The sequence below is a fragment of the Myotis myotis genome, unplaced genomic scaffold (genome assembly GCF_014108235.1).
Source record: "Myotis myotis isolate mMyoMyo1 unplaced genomic scaffold, mMyoMyo1.p scaffold_m19_p_2, whole genome shotgun sequence".
Lineage (NCBI taxonomy): Eukaryota > Metazoa > Chordata > Mammalia > Chiroptera > Vespertilionidae > Myotis > Myotis myotis.
The window spans coordinates 65,873,684-65,882,656 of record NW_023416324.1 but is presented as its reverse complement, the minus strand read 5'-3'; the positions used below and the strand labels follow the sequence as shown (position 1 = coordinate 65,882,656).

The 8,973-nt window shown below is 45.1% G+C and overlaps 1 pseudogene; it reads right to left on the bottom strand.

Annotated features, from left to right (window-relative positions):
• Positions 1 to 1,541: 1,541 nt before the first annotated feature.
• On the bottom strand, positions 1,542 to 2,358 carry LOC118675543 (annotated as a pseudogene).
• Positions 2,359 to 8,973: the final 6,615 nt, after the last annotated feature.

The following is an 8,973-nucleotide window of genomic DNA, read 5'->3' as shown; positions in this document are numbered from 1 at the left end:
CCTCCTTCCATCCCCCAACCTTTTATTCTTGTCTTATCTATTTCACTTTGACAACACTTTTTTTTTTAGATATAATTTTGTTATGATTCAGCTTAAATTTCAAACAAAAACTACATCTCTCTATTTTTTCACATATACTTCATCAGTTTTTTTAAAAAAATATATTTTCATTGATTTCAGAGAGGAAGGGAGAGGGAGAGACAGAAACATAAATGATGAGAGAATCATTGATTGTCTGCCTCCTGCATATCCCCTACTGGGGATTGAGCCCACAACCCGGGCATGTGCCCTTCACCAGAACTGAACCTGGGACCCTTCAGTCTGGAGGCCAACACTCTATCCACTGAGCCAAACCAGCTATAAGGCCATACCTCATAAGTTTTGATGAAATTTTTAACTCAGTAAGGCCATTAGAATCATGATATAAAGCTGTCAAATGAGCATTATCTCTCTGGATCACTCAAAATTTACATCTGCCCTTTTTAAGGTTAGCTACCTACACTTTATAGTATTTTTGAATTCTCTTTTCTTTCACATGATAATTCTTTTTTTTCAATTATTTTTAAAAAATGTATTTTTATTGATTACAGAGGAAGGGAGAGGGAGAGAGAGAAATAGATACATCAAGGGTGAAACACAATAATTGCTTACCTGCCTCTTGCGTGCCCCCTACTGGGGATTAAGCCTGCAGTCTGGGCATGTGCCCTGACCAGGAATTGAACCATGACCTCCTGGTTCATAGGTTGAGGCTCAATCACTGAGCCACACTGGAAGACACCACAAAATAATTTTTTTTTTTTTTACTAATAAAAACTTTATTTGCAAATGTTGACATAGTGTTTAAGTCAGAATTGAAAGCAATGATAAGCAACTCCTTCACATAGTTATTACCTCTGACCAAGGCATAATAAGAATTCACTTGGATAAATATCTTTTATAACCTACCTAAAAACAGGATAGTTCATAAATTCTCTAAACTGTTCTTTTCTGCCATGGTCAGTCCTTGATCTTTAGCTGTAAAACCTAGTAAACTTTGTCATACTCTAATGCTAGTATTTTAAGTTACTGAAAACCTCTATAAATTTAGCATTATTTCTCAAATCTGGGCAGTTCTCTCTTTCTGAATGCTTAAACATTTAGATCACAAATTGAAATACCAGTAGAAAAACATTCATCTTTAGGCAGGTTGTATAGTTAACACATGGCAAGAAACTAACAATATAATTTAAACACCTAGAACATACAAATGCTTGAAAGCATTATGAAGTCTGAGCTTAATTGGCACACTCTGCTAAATTGTAGTAGTTCCAGTTACAGAAAAACCGGACTGCTGTAAGGTTTAATATGATTTAAGCTATCTCAAATTTTTCCCAATTCCTGACACCAATATTAGATTTATATAGAAGTTCTATTATAGTAAGAAACAGTTGTTACAGTGAGATCTGCAAACATATACAGAATTATATTTAAATTCATATAGAATAATATTTACATTTTTAAGTTACACCTTTGAAGTTAGAAGATGAAGTATAGCTTAAGTTTTACAACAAAGAAGACAAAAATAGAGTTGACAGTAAAAATATGACTATCTGTTCTTGATACAACATGTGGAAACTCTTGTCAGAAAGCTGTATCCTCTTAATCTGATTGTTCAAATCACTAAAATATGGATGAATCAATGCCATTTTGCCAGAAATTCTTTTGGCAGGATCATATACTAACATTTTCGAGAGAATATCCAAGCCATCTTCATCCAAGTTTTTGACAAGGGATGATAGGCGTCCTGGTTCCTACTTGAGAAATGTATTCTTATAGTCCTGTAAAGACTCCATGTCAGGCCACACTTCATTGTTGGGGGTACCCAAAGCTCTGAAAATTCTGAAAAGTTGATCAATTTCTGAATCCCCATGGAAAAGTGGTTTTGTAGTTGCTAATTCTGCAAATATGGTGCCTATACTCCAAATGTCCAACTGGAGTTGAATAACGAGCTGACCCCAGCAACACTTCTGGAGATCTATACCAAAGTGTTACCACCTCATGTGTATAAACTCTAATAGGTATTCCAAAAGCTCTGGCAAGGCCAAAATCAGCCAGTTTAATTGTTCCTTTGTCAACAATCAATAGATTTTGAGGTTTTAAGCCTCTATGTAGAACTCTTCTAGAGTGACAAAACACAATCCCTTGTAGGATTTGGTACAAATAACTCTTAACAAGTGCAGAATCCATGAACTGACCAGGAGGGATAGAATCTAAGTATTTCTTTAGATCCATGGAAAAGTATTCAAAGATGAGATATAACCTGGAATCTTGCATGAGCACATCTTGAAGACTTCTCCAATGTCCTCTATTTTGGTATAGTCATCCATAGTCAATTAATAGTTATGGCAGATGCCGGCAAGCGACCCCGCCGCAAAAGCAGCGCTGGCTACCATGTCGGCGTCACTTTGTCCTTAACTTCCCAGATCCAGCTCTGAAGCTAAGTCCACAAAATAATTCTTGATAAGCATGCAACTTAGCTTATGGGAAGAGAAGGTGTAGGCATGGCCAAATATACTAGCCAGGAGTGTATAGTGTCCTTGGACATAAAGCTTATATTTTAGAGTGGGGATAGAGAACATTGGTGGATCTGGCAAGCCACTTCAGAGAATTGAGAAAAAAAAGAAAAAAAAAAAAGACACACCCTAGTACGTAGTTTTGAGTCTTTCACCAGAAAATAAAAGTTCATTTTTTGGTACCTCGATATGAGTTTAATATTCTGCCTTTAATACACTAAACTTCCACCAATATATTTGTATCTCTCTCATATTTAATTTTTCCCCTTAATTTTCTTGAGATTATGGAGCATAAAGGAGAGAATTGGGTGGAAATATTTCAGTGCCCCAGCTAGTATCTTCTTCTGCGATGAGAGAGTTTTTTTGCTACTCAGATTGTAGATGAGTAAAAGGGATTAATCTGTGTCTTGGTTTGGAAACTCCTCAGGAGATTTTGTTTTGCAACCCTTTTTTCCCCAGGCCATACTTTCCATTGGGAGTATTATGACTAGGGTGCCATTCAGAGTTTTTGGCTTTTCTTATAGAGCTTCTGGGATCACCAACATCTCCATCTAATAGAATTAAAAAGGAAATGAAATCTCTCCCCTAATTGTCCTTAAGATATACAGAGAATATACAACCTGGTATCTCAGTTGGTTAGAGTGTCCCCATACACCAAGGTTGTGGGTTCGATCCCTGGTCAGGCCACATACAAGAGTCAACCAATGAGTGCATAAATAAGTGGAACAACAAATCAGTGCTTCTCTTTCTCTCTCTCTAAAATCTATATATATAAAAGCTAAGTGACCATTACAACTGAACAACCACAATGACCGGTCCACCAGTTGCTATGATGTGCACTGACCACCAGGGGGCAGATGCTCAATGTAGGAGCTGCACCCTGGTGGTCAGTGAGCTCCCACAGCCAACTTCCTGCGGCCCCTCTCCCCCGGCTGGCTGCCCCCCATTGGCCCCTGGTGCTAACCCATTCATAGAGACCTGATTTTGGGTTGGGGTTTCATACATAACAGAGCAGCTCCTTTGCTGCAATCTATTGAAAGTCAGCCCTCGACACAAGGGTTTGTCTTGCTCCCATTCTCTCCCTTCCCCAGGGCTGCCCGCCTGCCATGGTGGTGGCGCAGCAGTGAGGGAAGGAGGAGGGGGGCAGGTGGGGAACTGCGTGGTGGTGGGCACCAATGGAAGCGTCGGTGTCTGGTGTCTGTTCTTTCCATGCCTGGCCCGCTGACTGTTGCCTCCTCTCCTGACCTCGCCAGGGCCTTCAGGCCCAGGCTGGGACGGGAAACTGGGGGTGGGTGGTGGTGGACGCAGTCTCTTTCCCAGGGAGGTTGAGGGCCAGTGGCCCACCTCCCATGGTTCCCCCAACCCCCAACAACCTCCCATGTCCCCCTCCCCTGCCCCTCCATGCACAAATTTGTGCACTGGGCCTCTAGTCAATAATAAAAAAGAATATACATATACCTTCCCCTACCTTCTCCTTGAGGTGACTTACAAAGTTAGGACCCTGGAAACCTTCAGAAAATAAGGCTTTCCTAGCTCTATGATGTTTTTGGTGCTGATTTGCGGAAGTCTTTGTATCCTGGGCATCAGAGCTTCCAGTATCCTGATAGTTGATTTGTGAAAATAATACAAATATAAATATAAATATAATATAAATATAAATATAAATATAAATATAAATATAAATATAAATATAAATATATATAAGCTTATTTCTTAAAAAAGAAAAATATAAAATTACAAATGATTTATCTTTTAAGAATAAAATCAGGTTTAACTAAAAACCTGGAGGGACTATAATGCACCCTGTCATATAGAATAAAATTCCTCAGCCAATTAAAATCTCAAAGGATAATGAGGGTATCTTTATTCTGATGAAGATAAGGAATTTGCTATTGTCCCAGAAACTCAAGAAGTGGAATAGAGGGGTTTGTAGCAAGTATTGTGATGGATTATACAAAACAAAGAACCTTGGGAATAATTCAATGTTTCTTCACATGATCCAGGTGGGTATGACAGCCCTAGGCTGGGTGGTGGGAGCAATGGTTCTTGGCATGAAGAAGTACTAGACAAAACCTAAACTTTAGAAGAAAAAAATGTTATCTGCTGGTGTTAGTGGTGCTTTCTTTTGACATTGTTGGGGGTATAGGTTTATGTAAGTTCTCTATCTGAAACACTCAGTGCTGTGAAACTAATAAAGCTTTGCCCCAGGGCCCCTCACTTTCATGGTCCTTTCAAAGTGCTCCTATGGTCATGCAGTTTTGTGAAATTTGAAAAAGTAGGATACTTTAATTGCAATTTGCTAAGATCACTGGATCATTCTACTTTGATTTCCTGTGGTAATTTTATGTGTAAACTTGACTGATCCAAGAAGTGCCCAGATATCTGATCAAACATTATTCTGGTTGTGTCTGTGAGAACATTTGTGTGAGTGTGTGTGTGTGTGTGTGTGTGTGTGTGTGTGTGTGTGTGCGTGTGCCTCGTGCGCCTGTGTATTTGAGTGGAAATGAGATTAACATTTGAATTGGGAGACTGAGTGAAACAGAGGACCCTTCCTAATGTAAATGGGAGTCATCTAATCTGTTGAACATTTGAATAGAACCAAAGGCTAACCCTCTCACAACTAAGAGGGAATTACTCCTGTCATAGTAGTCGAGCTGGGATGCTGGTCTTTTTCTGCCTTCAGACTTGAACTGAAACAGAGGTTCTTCTTGGGTATTGAGCCTGCATGCTTTTGGACTAGAACTACACCACCATGTTTCCTAAATCTGCAGTTTGCCAATTGCAGATCCTGAGATCACTTACATAATCATGTCAGTCAATTCCTTAAAATAAAGCTCTTTCTATATAGATATACATCCTGTTGGATCTGTTTCTTTGAAGAACCACTTCTAATATCCTTCCTTCATATTTACCCTTCCATTGGGTGGTATTGAAAGTGTTTTGGATATCTGGCTTAGAGGGAATTGAATTGGGGAGTCATTTAGTTGGCTGTCCTATATCAGTGGTTGGCAAACCGCAGCTCACAAGCCATATTTGGCTCTTTGGCCCCTTGAGTGTGGCTCTTCCACAAAATACCATGTGCGGGCACGCACATACAGTGTGATTGAAACTTTATTAAGTTAATTTTAGGGAACGTTGTGGATTGAAAGAAGATGTAGTGTCAAGGATCGAGAAAGGTATGTTGAGATGGTTTGGACATTTAGAGAGGATGAACGAAATGAGATAGATGAAACAAGTATACAAGACGAGTGTGGATGGGAGAGTTGGAAGGGGTCGACCTCAGCGAACGTACCTCAGTCAGATTGAGGATGTTTTTAGCAAAGGCCAGCTTAGGAGTACCTTAATTAAGTTAATAACAATGTACCTACCTATATAGTTTAAGTTTAAAAAATTTGGCTCTCAAAAGAAATTTCAATCGTTGTACTGTTGATATTTGGCTCTGTTGACTAATGAGTTTGCCGACCACTGTCCTATATAATAAAAGCCTAATATGCTGTTCAACCAGTCGCTATGACATGCACTGACCACTAGGAGGCAGACGCTTAAACTGGTAGGTTAGCTTGCTGCTGGGATCCAGCCGATTGGGACTGGGCAAGACAGGCCAGACACCCCTGAAGCCCTCCCCTGGTCCCTCCCCGGCCCCAATCGTGCACCGGTGGGGTCCCTTGGCCTGGCCTGAGCCCTCTTGCAATCCAGGACCCCTTGGGGGATGTTGGAGAGCTGGTTTTGACCTCATCCCTCTAGGCCAGGCTGAGGGACCCCACCGGTTCACGAATCTGTGTACCAGGCCTTTAGTCCTATCTAATAATAGACAAACATGGTAATTAACTGTACATCTGACACGCTTCCCATTGGCTAATCAGGGCAATATGCAAATTAACTGCCAACCAAGATGGTGGCCGGCAGCCAGGCAGCCAGGCAGCTGAAGCGAACAGGAGGCTTGCTTGCTCCAGTGATGGAGGAAGCCAAGGTTCCCTCCCTGCCGCTGCCAGCCTCTGAGCTGCAGTCTAAGAAACAATGTTGCAATTATAGAAGTTAAACAAACTCCAGAAACCTGCTTTCAGCCAGACGGGTCTCAGAGCTGGAGTTGCAACAGTGTTTCAATTATAGAAGCCAAACAAACTGAGGTCTCAGAGCTGGAGCCAAGCCTCAGAGCTAAAGCCAGCTCTCAGCTCCAGTGACAGCCATAGAAGTTAAATAAATCCCAGAATAAAAAAAAAAAAGAAAAAAAGGAGAGGTTGGGAGTTTCAGTCACCCTCCAGCCTAAAAATGGCCCTCAGCCCCTCACCTAGACTGGCCAGGCACCCCAGTGGGGACCCCCACCCTGAAAGGGGTGTGACCAGCTGCAAACAGCCATCATCCCCTCATCCAGGCTGGCCAGGCACCCAAGCGGGACCCCCACCCTGATCCGGGACACCCTTCAGGGCAAACCAGCTTGCCCCCACCCATGCACCAGGCCTCTATCATATATAGTAAAAGGGTAATATGCAAAGTGACCCTAACAGCAGAAAGACTGGGAATGACTGGTCACTATGACACACACTGACCACCAGGGGGCAGATGCTCAATGCAGGAGCTGCCCTCTGGTGGTCAGGGCGCTCTCACATGGGGAGCTCTGCTCAGCCACAAGCCAGGCTGATGGCTGCCAGTACAGCGGTGGTGGTGGGAGCCTCTCCCAACTCCTCAGCAGCGCTAAGGATGTCCGACTGCAGTTTAGGCCTGTTCCCCGCTGGCAAGTGGACATTTCCTCAAGGGCTGCCGGGCTGCCAGAGGGATATCTGATTGCCATCTTAGGCCCAATCCCCCGGGGAGCGGGCCTAAGCCAGTAGGTGGTCATCCCCTGAGGGGTTCCAGACTGCGAGAGGGCACAGGCTGGGCTGAGGGACCCCTCCCCGCCGAGTGCACAAATTTTTGTGCACCGGGCCTCTAGTCTACACTAATAAAAGAGAAACATGCAAATTGGTGTCACTCTGCTACACCCACAAGCCACGCCCACCATCCAATCAGGAACAAGTATGCAAATTAACCCAACCAAGATGGTGGTGGCCACGGAGCTGGAGTGAGCAGGAGGCTTGGGTTGCTCCTGGCGATAGAGGAAGCCAAGCTTCCTGCCAACCCTGGCCAACCCTCGCCTCCGCTCAAGGCTACAAAGTTTCAATTATAGAAGATAAATAAATCCCAGATACCTGATTCCCTCCGCTCAAGGAGGCACTGAAAAAAAAAAAGAGGGGCTGGGAGCTTGGGTCACTGGGGACTGTGGCCAGCCTGCAAACAGCCATCAGCCCCTCACCCAGGCTGGCCACGCACCCCAGTGGGGACCCCCACCCCATGGGGGCATGGCTGGCCTGCAAAACACCACAGGCCCCTTGCCCAGGCCACCCCACACCCCAAGGGAACCCCACCCGGATCTGGGACACCCTTCAGGGCAAACCAGCCGGCCCCCACCCATGCACCAGGCCTCTATCTTACCTAATAAATAGGGAATATGCAAATTGACCATCATGCCATACCAGTCAAGATGGCTGCGCCCACAGTGGAGGCTGAGTTCCCATAATGAGCCTTAACTAGCAATCAGCAGGGACCTGAGGCTGCATGGCGCTGGGCTGGGGCAGGGGATCTAAGGCTGCACCCTGGTGGGGCTTGACAGGGGACCTCAGGCCACGCCCCCCTCCCCTGGCACCAGGCCGGGGGACCTCAGGCCACGCCCCTCACCTGGCAGAGCTTGACAGGGGACCTCAGGCTGAGCCCCCCATTCTGGCATCAGGCTGGGGACCTCAGGCCACATCCCCTGCCCCAGTGCCGGGCTGAGGGACCTCAGGCCATGCCAGGGGACTTGAGGCTATACCCCTTGCCTGGCAGGGCTTAATGGGGACCTCAACGCATACACCATACCCCGGCCCAGGTGACCTCAGGCTGCGCACACTGCCCCAGCGCTGGGCCAGGGGCCCTGAGGCTGTGCCCCTGCCTGGCGTGCACTGGAGGACCTGAGGTTGCGCCCCCGACACCCAAAACCAAGCTGGGGGACCTGAGTCTGTGCTCTTGCCCGGCAGTGCTTAACTGGGGTCATGAGGCTGTGCCCCCTCGCCAACCTTGCGGGGCTTGACGGGACCCTGAAGCTGTGTCCCCCATCCAGAAGGGCTTGACAAGGGTGGGGCCGGCCAGGTCTGGATCTCACCCAATGGGGGTGGGTCTGGCTGGGTCTGGGTATCACTCGATTTTGAGGCACCATGGGTGTGCGGGGACTTGATTCTGGGTCCCACAGCGCACCCCAGACTCTGACAGGAGGAAGGTTTTCATATACATTTTACTAATTTCTTTCATCTCTGACACTTCTATTATAGAGAATGGACAAATAGAAATATTAAAATATTTCCTCTAATTAATCCCCTTTTAATGTGCATGAATTTCGTGCACTGGGCCA